The sequence below is a fragment of the Sus scrofa genome, chromosome 14 (assembly GCF_000003025.6).
Source record: "Sus scrofa isolate TJ Tabasco breed Duroc chromosome 14, Sscrofa11.1, whole genome shotgun sequence".
Taxonomy (NCBI): Eukaryota; Metazoa; Chordata; class Mammalia; order Artiodactyla; family Suidae; genus Sus; species Sus scrofa.
In genome coordinates this window covers 100644426-100662046 of record NC_010456.5, presented here as the reverse complement: position 1 = coordinate 100662046, position 17621 = coordinate 100644426, and the positions used below count along the sequence as shown (strand labels likewise).

Here is a 17621-nt window from a genome sequence, read left to right as displayed (position 1 = left end):
CTCTCTTTCCTGACTCACTGTAGTATAGAAGAAAGGTTAAGAGATGAAATAGGAATCAGGCAAGCCTGAGCTCTAGGGTTTCAAGCTACTTTGAAGCTGGGCAAGTTATTTACCTTCTCTATGCCTTATTTTTCTCTTTGAAAAAATGGTGTTATGTACAACGTATTGTATGCTGTATAGCCGTTGGAGTTAGATTGCCCTGATTCAAAACCTATTTTGCTAACATAGTAACTTCTTTGTGCTTTAGTTAATTTATTTGTGATGGGGAATAATAAATGCTATCTTATGGCGTAGTTGTAAGAACTAAATTAGAATTAAAGTATAAAAATCTTGTTCAACCCAATAAATATTCTCTATACCTATTCATATTAAGGCATTTTTATTTCAAAAAGCATCTGAGGACAAAACTAAGTCTTTTCCCAAATAAAAAGGCAATAGAAATGCCATTTGTGTACTGTTTACTGAAGTCAGGCACTATGCTAATTAACTTGCATTGTCAGAAGCAAAATGTAGGTTTTAAGTGAAATTTACACAAGGTAAAATTGTTATTTGCTATCAAAATTCCACTTGCAATGTTGAAATTGGTACAGTTTGACTAAGAAAGAGAAAAGAAAAAGAAAGAAACAGAGAAGTGGTATTGAAAACACAGAGATGAGAAAGAGAAGTGACTAGGATATTTCTGCCTTTTATAAATGACTTGTGATATATGTTGGTACCCCAGGAATTTCCATTAGGTCACCTTTGAGGCTAGACAGCTTCCTGAGGGCAGGCTGGATTGGACTCTCAGCCATCTGGAAGCAAGGACTAAAATCTATATCCATCCATTTTTTAAGGAAAAAAAACAAAACTAAACAGTTTACTAATTCTGTTCAATTACTCCAAAGAGCATCATAATCCACAGCCCCTCTCTTACTGAGCTTCAGGCAGCTTCTCATTACGGATGACTTTCCATCTCATGCCTTTGGCAGCTACCTGGCAGAACTGATAAGATAAAAGCTGAGGGAAACACAGTTCTTGTATTTCCAAAGGTAAGTGGAGTTTTTTAGGGGATGATCAGTTCTATAAAGTGAACAACAGCCTACCATCTCTTCTCTTTTAAAAAGTCAGACTGCCTCTTCAATACTAACCTTCTGATAACTGAGAATTTGGTTATACAACGCTCCAAATAAAGGAGTTAAAGATGAGATAGAAGTCAACAGTTTTGCCAAGTGTATTCTTCTCCTTTTTACAGGTATCAAAACTATTATGGTAAAAAAAATAGAAATGGCTGTTTAATTACGTTCAAGTGTAGAAACTATTAGGGTCAAATTTACTTCAAAAATAAAATCCGGAGTTCCTGTCGTGGCCAGTGGTTTAACGAATCCGACTAGGAACATGAGTTGCGGGTTCGGTCCCTGAGTTTGTTCAGTGGGTTAAGGATGGCGGTTTGCCGTGAGCTGTGGTGTAGTTGCAGACACGGCTCGATCCTGTGTTGCTGTGGCTCTGGCGTAGTCCGGTGGCTACAGCTCAGATTAGACCCCTAGCCTGGGAACCCCATATGCTGTGGGAGCGGCCCAAGAAATGGCAAAAAAACAAAAAATAAAAATAAGATAAAATAAAATAAATCCAGTGACTCATGTAGAGAAATAATTACAAGTGAAGTAACACCGGTTAAAAAAAACTATTGTAGTGGCTGGAGCAAAAGAAAATGATAATGCCCAAGCCTGAACTTGAGAGAGATTGAAGCTGCGAGAAGTTTCATGTTAGAGAGAGTTTAGAAGACAAAATGGATAGGTCTCGATGCTTGATGGATATAGGAGTGAGGAAGAAGAAAGTAATAAAAGGACCCTAGAGTTCTGGTTTTTAAGCCTGGGAAAATGGAATCTCTAGAGTAGATCAAGTTTTCTTTTTTTTATGTTTGTTTGGAAAGAGGAAGAAGTGATGGAGAAAAGGAAGACTGAATAAACAGTTTATGAGAAATGCTTAAAAAACTCAACGTTTATATGAATAAACGAGTAGTAGAGATGGTTGGTGATAACTGTCCACTACGGGAAGAGAAAAGGCTCTCTTTCAGACAAAGCTGCCCCCTCTGCTATCAGCACATGTAAGACTCTCTCCTTAGGCAGTATTCTCTTTCATAATGGAATAAATCCTACCTGTTCTTGGACATTCTCTTCCATAAGGATTCTTAAATTCCCAAGACATAACCATCTTTTGTCACAACATCATACTTTTCAGAAGGGTAGCCCCAGTAAGAAATAATCTGGCTCTGCAAGAGAAAGGGAAAATACATACCTTCATGATGTATCCTTGATTTTTATACCCACATTGCAACATAGTATTTTTAAGTCAAACTACTGTTCATCTATGTATTGGGACATAAGATGGAGGAAATCAGGATAATTTGAGGAGAGTGTTAAAGAGGATGCATGCAAAGACGTGATAAGCAGGTGGGTGACCATACATCCTGGTTATGGGTGAAGGCTTCATGGTACACGTACCCACAGGAATCTGTGTTCCTTATGTATTCAATTGAATGAAGCATATAGTAAATATTGGTCTTGTCTTTTTTTTTTTGGGTCTCGTTCGATTCCATCCACTCTATTCAATACTTTTCTGGTATGAATAGCCTCATGTTAGAGATAGTTTTGGTTATAAGCAACCAAAACCAAATCTGGCTTATTAAACTGCAAGTGCATGGATAGGGTTCAGAATCAAAAAGAAACTGCTCTAGAAAGAGCCTGAGAAAGAAGGCAAGATACTCTACAGAGATCATCAGTATGAACACATGAACCTTCTCGTCAGAAAACACCATGAGATGGTAGCTCAAACTACCCAGCAGAGGGAGTACAACTGTCCCAGTCTGGGTCAGGTATTCAACTCTTAGTCACTCAGGAGACAAGAGAGGAAGCACAACTAGACAAGCACACCAGTTGTATCTAAAATGATAATACGTGGAGTTCCCATTGTGGCGCAGTGGAAATGAATCTGACTAGTATCCATGAAGATGCGGTTTAATCCTGAGTTAAGGATCTGGCATTGCCATGAGTTGTGGTGTAGGTCACAGACATAGCTTGCATCTGTGTTGCTACGGCTGTGGTATAGGCTGAGCAGATGTACTCTGATTCAAACCCTAGCCTGTGAACTTCCAATGCCACAGGTGTGCTCCCAAAAAGCAAAAAAAAAAAAAAAAAGACAATAACTTAATAATTCCTTAATGAATGACTTACATATTCATATTAGCTTCAGGATTGTGGTCCTTCCTTTCTTATGATAACCATAGTAGTTCCAAGAAGAAGCATCCAGCATGCTGCTGCTAAAGGCCACATTGGAATTGCCTAGAAAAGGAAATATTAATATGCTTATCATCTAGGGAATTCTAAATTTGGTGTAATTTTTCTAAAGCACTATGTGGGGGGAGTAGAAGATGCTTCTTAACTGTGTCTAGCAAGTAATATTAATGATTCAAGACTCGTCTCATAACAACTCTGAAATGGTAATTTTTAGTGAGAAAGAAAGAAGGAAAGAAGAAAGGAAGAAACCAATAGCAATTAAATTTCCAATAGAATATTGAACAAGAGAAGGAAATGTATAGTTCACAGAAAAAAATATAATGGCAATATATTAATTGCATTTAATATCTCCAGTTTCCAGATAGATTAATCTTTCTTCTGAAAATGGGAGTGAGCATTGGCAAATCTTTATGGAAAGGCATTTATTAACATGTCTTACAAATTTAAAAATATGTATACCTTCACTTAATATAGTTCTATTTCCAAGAGTCTATCCAAAGAAAAATAATATATATGCAAATATCATGTATAAAATTATCACGCATTGCATATCTAATACAGTGAAATTTGCCAAAATAAGAGAATGACAAATAAATTATGGGGAGGAAGAATGGAATTATTTAGCTACCAAGTATTATGCTTTTATGTGATATGCAATATTACTATTATATAATAATTAAGGGCAAAACAATGTAACTTGTGCATATATTTTTGAGCTCAGTGATTAAAAAAACTATAAAGAGAAAAAAGGACCAAACATCAAATTTTATTTATGGCTATAGCTAGATGGTGAATATTTGGGTGATTATTTATTTTTATTTTATTAATTAATTAATTATTTTGTCTTTTAGGGCTGCACTCATGGCATATGGAGGTTCCCAGGCTAGGGTTGAATCTGAGCTGTAGCTGCTAGCCTACACCACAGCCACAGTAACATGGGATATGAGCCGTGCTCTGACCTACAGCACAGCTCAAGGCAATGCAGGATCCTCACACTGGAGTGAGACCAGGGATCAAACCCACATCCTCGTGGATACTAGTTGGGTTCTTTAACCGCTGAGCCATGACGGAATCCTATTTTCTATTTTTAAAGGACTTTCCATACCTCTAAATATTCTATATCCTGTATTACTTATTATAAAAAAGAAGTTATTTTTCAAATAGAAATTTGACAATTATGGGGGAAGAGATGACATATATTCCTCATTTGGTTTCAAAACTACTTAAGTTTAAAAACAGACAACTGGAGTTCCCACTGTGGCGCAGCGGAAACAATCCAAGTAGGAACCATGAGGTGCGGGTTGGATCCCTGCCTTGCTTAGTGGGTTAAGGATCCAGGGTTGCGTGAGCTGTGTTGCAGGCCACAGACATATGTCAGATCTGGCATTGCTATGGCTGGCAGCTGCAGCTCCAATTCGACCCTAGCCTGGAAACCTTCATATGCTCAGGTGTGGCCCTAAAAAGCAAACAAACAAAACAAAAACAAAAAACAAAACCACAGACCACAACTGCAAAGGTAACAGAGGGGACATTTTTGCAGGGGACTCCCATTAACTACTGTATAAAATGAAGTCTTCAAATTATTAGAAAATACATTATCTGCTAATTTGTTCTCTTTTCCTTTAGCAAAAGATAAAGACAAGATTTAAGCTACAGTAAGTTTAGCTCTAAAGCAAATGCCCTTATGACAGGATTACACATTTGCCCAGGCCAGGCAAACGTATACAGTCCAGGTATATGAAAATGCGTATGTAAATGTGTAAATGTATACACAGGCAGCTGTGTATACAGTCCCTCAGTATCCAGATGAAATTAGTTCCAGCACTACCCTACTCACCCTTACCCCACCCCATAGAACCAAAACCACAGATGCTCAATTCTTATATAAGTGGCATGGTATTTGCATATGCAAATCTATGCACATCATCCTGAATATTTTAAGTTATCTCTAGATTACTTATAATATTTTCACATTGTAATACAATGTAAATGCTACATAAATAGTTGTAAATACAATGTAAATACTACGTAAATTATTGCAAATTCAGGTTCTCCTTTGTGGAATTTTCTATAAAGTTTTTTTTTTTTGATATTTTCTATGTGGAACTCAGAGATATGGAGGCCAAATGTATATTACGGGGTTCTGTAAACAGAGGGTTCACTTTGTGCTTTCAACACCACTTCCCCATTTCCTTCTTTCCCTTTCTTTCTTAGTCAAATTGTTCTAATTCTATATTGCAAATAGGATTTTTATATTCAATTAACATAAAAGAGAGATGGCAAATCTTACCCTGTAGGAAGTGGAAGGATTTTTTCAGACACTACCTTTGCATTCTGTTATAGAAAATTCTATGAATTCTCTCCTGGATTGGTCAAACTCTTAAGCTCTGCTGACAATATATATTAATATAATTAATCCATACTATAATTAATATGATTAGTAATATATGAATTATGTGGTAAATATGTACATTTATATTAATACAATATACTTTCTTATAACTAAGATTGATTAATACAGCTAAATTCCTGATGCATCACTATGGTAGTGATAATAATACCACCACCAACACAATGATAACTTTTGTGACTATTACTAGAACTTTGTTTTGAGCAGCTATTATGGACAAGTATATTGTAATGGAGCAGGAATCTATAAGGCCTTTCTGAGGCCTTCCCCCATATCCTCTGCTTTAGTTCCTCTCCGAAGTACCTGGATATCAGTTTCTGATAAGGATTTCCTAAATTGTTTTACAGATGTGAAAATCCACCCCTTCCAAAAGGAGATGTTAAGTACTTGATGACCTGGTACTCAGCCTAGGCCTCCTGGAGCTAAGGGTTGTTCATTTTAACCCTGTGACCCCGCCCAGTTATCTCACCATCAGCCAATCAGAGAATTGTGCACAAGCTGATCACTTACCCTGTGAGATACCCCTTCTCCCTCACCTGGCTTTTAAAAATCTGGGATTAATAGATGCAAGCTATTGCCTTTGGAATGGCTAAGCAATGAGATCCTGCTGTATAGCTCTGGGAACTGTATCTAGTCCTTAAGATGGAGCATGGTGGAGGATAATGTGACAAAAAGAATGTATATATGTATGTGTGACTGGGTCACCTTGAGTTACAGTAGAAAATTGACAGAACATTGTAAACCAACTATAATGGAAAAAATAAAATCATTTAAAATTTTTAAAAATGCTCCACAATTTTGGTTTGGGTAGTTTGGGCTTGGGCGGCATGAGCCACCAAACTGCTTGTTTGGCCCTGTAATAAACATTTCTCTGCTTCAAACTCTGTTTCAGTTTGTTCGGCCTCACTGAGGGTCTGGCACATGTACTTGAGCTAACAATATGGCAGATATAATTATTTCATTTTATTCTCAAAATAATCCCTAGGGATAATAAATATCATTTCCATTTTATTTCATGTAGAAACTTTCCCTGAGTCAAGTCATTTGCCTGAGTTAAAACACGTGGTGGAGCCAGAATCTGACTCTAAAGGAAATGCTCTTAATTATTATGATTCTTAACCACTCAGTCCATTCAGAATAGCTGATTTGGAGGCTATATGCATGACTTGTGTAGACCAAAAAATATGCACAATCTAAAAGTCATAAGTTAGATTTATTGGGAGCAAAATGAGGACTTAAGTCCAGAGTAGCATCTAAAGTAACCTTGAGAAAACTGCACCTAGGAGAAGTAAGGGGAGCTAGAATATATATGAGTATTGCAGAAAAGTATAGATATCAGCAACAAAAGATTACTGTTAATAAAAGAAAATTAGATAACTCAAATTAAGGAATTTAGTGCTTTTCTATTTATGGGAAAATACAAGGTTCTAGGCTTCTTGAAATTGTTCCATTGATCTGCACTTCAGCTCTCTGGGCCAGCATCTTATGTTTCCATCCTGCATTCCTCAGGGTTCACCTTTGGAGTGGCTGCAGTCTGATGGCAGGTGTACACACACACACACACACACTTGTGTGTATCAAGTATATCAGTAGGAAACGTCCCTGTCATCAGTGATATTATACTTTTTGTTTCATCTTTTATTTACTAATGAACTGAGAAGGATGAGGAAAGACATGTGGGAAAAGAGAGGAGTGGGAGAAAGAAAGCAATCATATCGTAGATAATTATTTGGACTAAAGGATAAAAGATTCACATTTATAATAATCATTGTTATTACATGATTGCAACCAGGCCAAGCAATACACTGAAAGAACATCCTCCCCACCCCCAAAGAGAGACACATAGGAGTAAAATTTAAGAAAGACTTATACATTAAATGTCACTTCTAGGCAATCTGAGTACTTTTTGGTTTTTTGTTTTGTTTTGTTTTTACTTCCTATCTTAAAATTGTCTATGTTTGAGCAATTTACCTGTGTTCAGTGGTTAGTATACAAAGCTCCCAGTAAATTCATTTCTGTATATTTTCCAGTGAAATATTAGCAAGTTTATGGCAATTGAGCATTGCTTATTTTTGTTCTACAATCAGATAATACATCATTATTTCACCAGCTGTGCACAGAGTGGGGAGAGTTTTTTATCCTCTTCTCCACTGTTATGTAGAATTACAAGACATACCTGGGGTTAGTGAAAGAATTTGGAAGAATGGGGAAACAAAAACCCTCCAGATTGGGCCTGTCTTCCCATCTAGAACAACACATGGGGCTGAAAATACATGCTCTGTGCAGCCTACCTCTTCAGGCTGTTGCAAGAGTCCCAGGTGCTAATGTTAAATACAGCATGTTTAAATTATGAGGAAATATAAAATTCTTTTCTTTCTCAATTCCTCTTTGTCTTCTCAGCTCTAAGCTGTTTTTCCTCTCTAGTCCTGAAAGCTGAGAGTCTTAGACATTTTCTTATGGTCTATGACTTTGTCAACCCTGCCTATAATCTATTATGACATTCTTTCAAATTTCTCAAAATTGTTTTTCAAAACCTCACTGAACTCAAAGTTACTTTTTTCTGTTATTCTTTCAAAACTATTTTCAGTTACTTCTGCCACTCTCTAGTCTACTATCTCATTCCTAATACCTATATCATTTTACTGGACTCCTGGTTAGTCTTTTATTTTCTAGTCTTTGTAACCCAACTCATATTTATGTTGCTGCCAGATTAACTTTTTGTTGTCTTTTTTAGGGCCACATCTGTGGCACATGGAGGTTCCCAAGCTAGGGGTAGAATCGGAGCTGTAGTTGCCGGCCTACTCCACATCCACAGCAACGGCCAGATAGGAGCCATGTCTGTGACTTAACACCACAGCTCACGGCAATGCTGGACCCTTAACCCACTGAGCAAGGGATGGAACTTTGTCCTCATGGATACTAGTCAGATTCATTTCCTCTGAGCCATGATGGGAACTCCTGCCAGATTAATTTTTATAAAACCATTTCTCCTGTCAAATTTTCACTCAAGATATCATAATGAAAAACTTTTACTTTCAATTATGATGCAGTAACCCATACAGACTAGCTGTCTCACTGATAAAGTATAGAGGTCAGTTATTTTCAGAATCAGAAAAGAGGGTACTATATTACAATCCAGAGATAGGTATATTTTAAAAGCTAATAGAAGAATTAAAACAGAATGCTAAAAATATTGATCATCATAGAAGAAGGCAGAAAAGGGTCATAGAGAAACAGGAAAGAAAAAAAGAGAAAGGAAGGAAGGAAAAAAATGACAAGCAGTAATAAAAAGACGGCAGACAAGCCCAAATATTAATGTAATTTTTCTAATTAAAAGACAGAAATTGTCAGACTGGATAAAAAAACAAAACCCAACTACTTTGAACAAGAGACACATTTTAAATATATAGGAAAATAGGTTGAAAGTAAAATAAAGAAGTATACCATGTAAGAAGTAAGCATAAAAAAGCTGGCATGGGTATATTAATATTAGACAAAGTAGGCTTTCAAGACAAAGAGTATCTCCATATTTCAGAGTTTATCTGGAAGACAAGTCAGTTCATAAGAATAACAAAACAACCGTAAATGTGTAGGTACCTAAGAGTAGAACTTAGGAATGAAAAAGAAAAAAATGACAGAACTATGAGGGAATTTAAGCTTCATAGTTGGAGATTTCAACATCTGTCTTTCAGTAACTGATAGAAGTGAACAGAAAACCAGCAATAATAAAGGAAATCTGAACAATACCATAACTGAGTTGATATAATTGACATTTGTAGAACACATTTAAGGACCATATAGGTAGGTGAAAAATTAAAAGGGAAATTAGAAAAGACATATAATTGAATAATAATAAAAAACACTACTACTCTAAAGGGACGCAGCCTAAGTAGTGCTTAGAAAGATATTTAGAGACTTAACTTTATTAGGAAAGAGAAAATTTTACAATCAATAATCCAAACTTTAAGTAGAAAAAGAAAATTAAATTAAGCCCAAAGTGAGTAGAAATGAAAAAAAACAAACAAAAAACAGACCAGAGAATATTGCAGAAAATTAACAAAGTCAAAAGTTGGCCCTTTGAAAGATTAATAAAATTGATAAGCACTGGCAAAACTAATCAAGGAAGAGCTGTTTCAAGAACAAATAGAACACTTGATTAGCCCTATATATATTAAAGAAATTAAATCTGTTTTAAAAAATTTCCGTACACACACAAACAGAAATTTCAGAACAAATAGTTACAATGGTAAATATACTATTCAAAATTTAAGCAAGAAATAATTATGTTAAGAAAAAACAAACAAAAAACTCCAAACTCAAAACTCTTCCAGAAATATGAAAGAAATTATTCCCAACTCATTTTATGAGGCCAACATAAATTAATAATCTTATTCTAAAATGATCTAAATAGCCGAAACATGTTTGCAAAAGATACCTAGGTGAATGATTTATGCTACCTGATTTTAAGACTTAACTATAAAGCTACAATACCAAGACTCATTGTGTGACATTTTCATAAGGGTAAACATACAGTTCATGGAATATAATACTTGACCCATATACAGACACATACACAAATAGTTGGTCAATTGATCTGCGGAGAAGGCTTCCAAGGTAATTCAAAGGAAAATAATTACATTTTCTAAAATGGCATAGAAGAAAAAAATCAAACTTGATCCCCAATTAACACCATACATAAGGTGAAAACTAAATCATAAGCCTAAATATAAAAGCTAAAACTATAAAAGTATAGAAGAAAACATAGAAAATCTTTGTGAATTTGATGTGGGCAAGGATATCTTAGGACAGAAAAGCATAAAGAAAAAAGTGATATATTGGACTTCATCAAAATTTAAAACTTATCCTACTAAAAAGACACCATTAAGAAATTAAAAAAGCAAGCCACAGATTTAGCGAATATGTAAAGCAAATATTTAACAAAGAAATTTTATTCATGATGTATACACAATCTCTTAAAGTTCAAGAAGAATTCAAATAGCCAATAATAACATGGATAAATCCTTATACAAATATTTTAGTAAAGAAAACATATGAGTGACTAATAAGCACATGAAAAGGTGTCTATATCTTTAGGCATCTGGGAAATACAAATCAAAACTAAAATGAGATAACTTTTCTCACCTACTATTATAGATAGAATTAAGAAGATCAATTGTTAAGCAAGGACAGCAACAACCAGAATGCCCACGCATTGCTGATAGAAATGTAAAATAGAATAAACACTAGATAAAAAAATTTGGTATTATCTTACAGAGTTATATATAAAATATACAGTTACCACAAGACTCAGTATTTCTACTTTTAGGTATTTACCAAGAGAAATAAAAATGTATGTCTACAAAAATTCTTGTAAATAAATATTCATAGCACCTTTATTCATAATAGTCTCCAAGCAGATATAACCCAATGTCTGTCAATAATAGAATGGATAAACAGATAGTGGTATATGCATCCAATGATTTCCTATAAAGGTAGTTGTTCAAAGTGAAAGAAAATACAGTCTATTCAAAGACTTATTTGAAAGATTGTTCATTGAAGATTTATTTATCATAGCAAATTTTTGGAAATAACTCATATGTCCATCAATAGTACAGGGGATATACAATTTTATTTTATTTAAGCAATGGAATACTATTTATAGACACATGAAACAAAAAAGATTAATCTAAAAAATGTTATGCTTAGCAAAAGAAGCCAGAAACAAAATAATACTTCCTCTATAATTCAATTTCTAGGAACATCAAGAACAGATTCTCACAGTAAGTGAAGTAAGTCAGAAAGAGAAAGACAAATGCCATATGATATAACTTATATGTGAAATCTAAAATGTGGCACCAAATGAGCTTATCTCCAGAACAGAAACAGACTCATAGATATAGAGAACAGACTTGTGGCTGCCAAGGGGGAAGGGGAGAGAGCGGGATAGACTGAGAATTTGGGGTTAGTAGATGCAAACTATTACATTTAGAATGGATAAGCAATGAGGTCCTGCTGTACAGCACAGGGAACCTCCAATCCCAAGAGAATCTCCAATCTCTTGGGATTGACCATGATGGAAGACAATATTAGAAAGGGAATGTGTATATATACATACACATATACATATACATATACACATTGACAGAGTCACTTTGCTGTACAGCAGAAGTTGACAGAACATTGTGAATCAACTATACTTTAATAAAAATAAAAAAGAACAGGTAAGATAAATTTGTTGGAATACAAATCACAATAGTGTTTTCTTGGTGGGGGATTGACTGGAAAGGTACAAGAGGAAACTCTCAGGGTGATGGCCATACTCTATATCTTAACTTGGATAATTGTCAAGACTCATCAAACTGTATACTTAGTATCTGTGTATGTTATTGAATATAATTATAACTCACAAAGAAACTGGAAACTATATTGCAAAGCAGGTTTTCTCAAAGATTACTTGTGCTGGTATGAATTACTCATTTAGAAAGCAGTATTGTTATAATTACAGAGTTTTTAAGAACATCTATATCTTATGTCCTAGAAATTCTGCTCAATAAATTTATAGCAAGAGGATAAATTCTCAATCTGAATGTGCAGGAGATCCCTCTGTACAAAATTGCTTTTATGCTTGTTGTTTATCATAAAAAAAATAAAAAACATTTTAAATTATAAAGGGAGGCGTCCCTGTTGTGGCTTAGGGGTAACGAACCTGACTAGTATCCACAAAGATGTAGGCTCAATTCCTAACCTCACTCAGTGGGTTAAGGATCCGGCATTGCCATGACCTGTGGGGTAGGTTGCAGATGTGGCTTGGAGCCCAAGTTGTTGTGGCATAGGCCAGCAGCTGCAGCTCAGATTTGACCCCTAGTCTCAACACTTCCCTATGCCACAGGTGCGGGCCTAATAAGCAAAATAAACAAATAAATAATAAAGGGAAGCTTAAGTAAACTATAATATGTTAATTAAATCTTGTAGATAAAGCCATTAAAATGTATATGAGGACTATATAATAACATGAAAACACGCTCATAATATAATGTTAAATGGGGAAAAATTATTGTTGGGAGGAAAGTTGTACTCTTCATGCTAGGATAAGCAGTGATTTTCCAAAAAATACACAGGCACATAAATAGTTTTTAAAAATTGAGTTCTAGATACTATCTCCTAAAATTGACATGGCCCGAGATTTCTACTTTCAAGAGGTTCTCATTTTCTAACTCAAAGGAAAGGTATAACTCTCTTCTCTCCTGAATCTTAACTATGATGAACTGTCCTCGGTTTTAAAAATCTTGGGCTCCTAGCAAAGGAACACTTGACAATATTGACAGAGGTATTAGGAAAGGGAGAGCTTAATAAAGTATCAATCTTTTTTTCAAAAGCAATTAACCTTTGCAAATATAGTAGTTTTAAATTCTTTGCTTCTGGGTTAATAGATGCAAACTATTGCCTTTGGAATGGATAAGCAATGAGATCCTGCTGTATAGCACTGGGAACTACATCTAGTCACTTATAATGGAGCATGATAGAGGATAATGTGAGAAAAAGAATGTATATATGTCTGTGTGACTGGATCACTTTGCTGTACAGTAGAAAACTGATAGAACACTGTAAAGCAACTATAATGGAAAAGATAAAAACAATTTAAAAATTTTTAAAAATTAAAAAAAGAAAAAGGATCTACTTGAGTTCTTAGTAGGTAAATAAAAATCATTTCTGTAGCTGCATTACTGTGTGACTTGTGACACAGATCTTCAGTGAGTTCAGAGTTGAATGGCATTAGGTAAACATGGGGTTTCAGCACTTACAACTGTTAATGGGAAAATACAGATGCTAAATTTTGTGTCATCTGTGAATAAATAATAATTATCACTGGATGTATGAATTAAAAAGTTTCATCGATGTCATTGAGATACATTGCTAATAAAATTTGATTTTAAAGCTTAATTATTCATTGAACTTTTAATATAGTTATGATTCTTAACCAATTGTGTTCTAATAAAAATATCAAGGAGAAATCATTAAAAAATGCAACCCTATAGTCAGAAGAAGTGAAAACAATTTAAATTTGAATGTTTATCCACATTTTTAGTTGTAGAGAAAAAGGATCAATTGATCAGTAAAAGACTTTTTTCTTTTTTGGCTGCGCAATAGCATATTGAGTTTCTACACCAGGGATCACATCCAAACTGCAGATTTGACCTATGCTACAGTTGTTACCTACTCTGAAGCTGTGGCAATGCCAGATCCTTTAACCTACTGTACCAGGCCAGGGATAGAACCTGAGTCCTGGTGCCACAGACATGCTGCCAATCCATCCCGTTGCACCACAATGGAAACTCCTAAAAGACTTTTTAGGCATATAAATAAATGATACTAGGATACATATTTATGGAAATATGCAAAACGCTAAAAAAGTGGAATGGAAATATAAATTCAGTAAGAAAACAAAAGTTATACAATTTCAATTCGTGAAATAAAAGATTTTTTTCCAATGGATAATCTTAAATATCAAATTCAAATATAAAAATTAAATATTTTCTTGGATATACTTTTATAATTGTATAACAATTTTGTCTAAAACTGGCAGTATTTATGAGGTATCTTAAACTACATCCTTTACAACTATTAAGAATTATGATAAAGGTTTTTCATATGTCAGTCTAAAAATATGTTAATATTTACAGAGTTTTGACAAATTTGTTTGGGGCTATAGAAGCAAAACCAAATTTTAAGCAACCACAATTTTATTTCTTGAATATCTCAAACAAATAAGTAAACCAAAAAATATGATCTTCAGAAACACTGTAAGAATTATTCTGAAATGATAATGGTTTTATTTCAATACTAGGAATAAAAATTTTCCCTCTTCTACCAATTTACCTCTTGGTTATATATATTCCTTAATGACTTTATTAGCTTGTATTACTCTCAGCATAAAAATATAGTAAAATCCTTCTTTTAATATATAGTATATTTATTATAATACATATTTTATGGTATAAAATATAATAATAGTATAGTTATACTAAATATACTAAATAAAATACTTATAAATAATTAGCTGTAAGTTTAAACTCAGGGTACTCCGAATAAAGGCCCTAGAAATATTCTTATGGGGCAAAGTCTACAAATTTTAGTATGTTCACCTTATAATAACCATTTTGGCAGTTTCCTATAGTTTTTCTTTATTGTGAGATTTTTGGCAGTGACACAAATGACTGGGTTGGCCAGAAGATTGTTGTTTGTCAATTAAAATTTTTTGACGTCTGCAACAATTTCCCTTTTTATCTGACATTTTCAATATAAAGCCCATTATGGTGTTTACGAAAATTTAGATTCCTTCTTGTCTTCATCTCAGCAACCTTCGCAAAACTCTGATATTTTCATCTGTTACCAAATATCAGTGACTCACAAGGTTACACAATTATTAGTAGCAAAGTTAATCAGGATCTAGATCCAAACTGGTTTTTGTTTTCGGAATTCCCCCACCCATAGAATGAAAGAAGTAAGGAAGCAGGAAGAGAAAGGAGACTATTAACAAGTGGAAGAAAGGAAATCATTACACAATCAGATGTCCAGGCCTGCAAATCTCAGATTTGAGGAGTAGGCACGTTTGTGTCAAAGGAAGAAGGACCAAGCAGCTGTGACAGAATCTTCAAATAGAATAGAGTGGCTCATAGCGCTGTGCTCCAAGCCCAGAGGCAGCAAAAAGAAAGGAGTATTAGGCTGAATGGGGAGGAAAATACACCAAGGAAAAAGGAAAAATAAATAGCAAGAATGAACTATATTTTCATGGCTCTTCTACAATATTAAGGATGAAAGATTTGTTCTGATGGCAAAATAGCCCCTGAAAGATGGCTGTTTTCAAATTTGAAAAATAAATAACAAAAGAAAGGAGCTGTAGAGGAAACAATTTTTCCCTTAAATTATTTTACAAAGTAAAGGAGACATAAGACAGGTCTGTGAGGAGTTCCCATCACGGCGTAGTGGAAACAAATCTGACTAGGAACCATGAGGTTGTGGGTTCAATCCCTGGCCTTGCTCAGCAGGTTAAGGATCTGGTATTGCCTTGAGCTGTGGTGTAGGCCAGAGGCTACAGTTCCAATGAGGACCCTAGCCTGGGAACCTCCATATGCCACAGGTGAGGCCCTAAAAAGGACAAAGAAAAAAAAAAAGGATAAATGTACTTCAAAAGCAAACAAAAATAACAACCTTTGGACTTTAATATATATTATTAAAGGACAATTATTTAATCTCTTAATGTCTGGAGGGGAATATTTGTGCTTCAGGTTGGCTCATCCTCATCTCCCTAAAGTTGAATGCATGTCTGCAATTAGGGGGATTAGAGGAGACTGTACACTTATATAACATCGACATAAATATGAACCACTTTGTAGACGAGGAAAGTGATGGGTCCTTCACAAACTGAGGAGGATGCTCATAATTTCAATAAGCAGGGATATCATTTAGTATGATGACTCTTGCCAATCACTTGGCCCACATTTCCCTGCAGACGACCCTGCTCATAAGAAAAAGTATTCAGGCTAAAGGCTATTGGAGTGAGACAGTAAAGGGCTTTTTGAAAAATCCTAAAGAGTTTTTAAAACATTGTTTAAATATTATTTCCCAAACCCCTAGATGCACAATCCCAAAGAAGTTCTTTTTTTTGGCTGCACCTATGGCATGTGGAATTTCCTGGGCTGGGGAACCCAGGTTACAGCAGCAACTTGAGCCACTGCAATGTCAACACCGAATCCTTAAACTGCTGTACCACAAGGGAACTCAAATTCTTAAAAGAATCTGTCACTAGCATTTCCAGGTATAGACTTGTGATACCAATTCTCACTGAGATTCAAAAATAGCAATGTCTGCTTTGTACATGCTACAGTTTTCTGAAAGGGAAACCCATCATAACACTCCTGGAAAGCTCTTCAGTATATCTTCTCCATCTGAAGTGGTCATGTTTACTCTTGCTATCTCTTGCTTAACTTGATGGAATCAAAACACAATATTCCTCAACAACAATTAAGTTCTGTAGCTCCAAATATTTTCTATTTCTTACTAAAAGACCATGACCCAGGTTCTACAAATAGATCAAGAGTCATTACCTGATCTGTGAAGTCTTTGGGGGGGTCTGTCTTCAAGTCCTGGAAGGTTCAGAGAGATTTCAACTCCTTCCAGAGGCAGCTGTCAATGGAGCATGCTCTGTTTCAAACAGCCCAGAAGATGTTGCAACCAGAAACCTCTCAACTGAAGGCAGATTAATCATAACTTGAAATGCAGCCAATGCCACCCAGACACTTTGACAGGTGAGCTCTTAGCCAGTGATGAAAAAACGAATCGTAATAGACCAGAGTTCCTGCTCCTGCCAAGCCAGTCCCTGAGTTGCATGCCTCAAGGTATAGATGAATTGAAAGCTTCTCAGCAGAATATAGACTCTTCATTCAGAAAATAATTTTCACTCAAGGATGGATGCATTGACCCAGTCATATGAGCATAAAATGTCTAATCCCCTGCATCCTCCAACTATAACACCTGTAATGTAATTCATTCCCAAATAGTGCTTGGCTTTCCTTTAATTTTCTATCTTTTTATGTAAAGTGTGTATTAAAACTGGCAAGAAACAAAGAAAATGTCATTTCCAGTTCTTTCAGTTGAAGCCTAGAAAAACAATACCTCATCCAAGATCTCCAGCTAGCTAAAGGCAAACAAACAAAGAAGCAACAACAAACCCAGGTTTTCCTCATCCTCTCTAGCCAGGCTCTATCCTATCATGGAAGCAGTTCCTATGTTTGCACTGGGCAGAGGTTTGGTTTAATATCCTGTAAAAAAAATCTTAGAACTGACTAGATTTCTATTTTCTGCTTTCATACTTTTCAGAGGTGCAGATCTAATTTGCTTAAAATAAACCAAGCAAACTTCTTTTTCTTTTTTTTCCTTTT

The 17621-nt window shown here is 35.0% G+C and overlaps 1 long non-coding RNA gene across 1 annotated transcript; it reads right to left on the bottom strand.

The window, feature by feature from the left end:
• On the bottom strand, positions 2117–16944 carry LOC110256748. The gene is made up of 3 exons (XR_002338670.1): positions 16788–16944; positions 3210–3317; positions 2117–2248 (listed from the first exon to the last, which is right to left on the bottom strand). It is a non-coding gene; the product is annotated as an uncharacterized LOC110256748 (long non-coding RNA).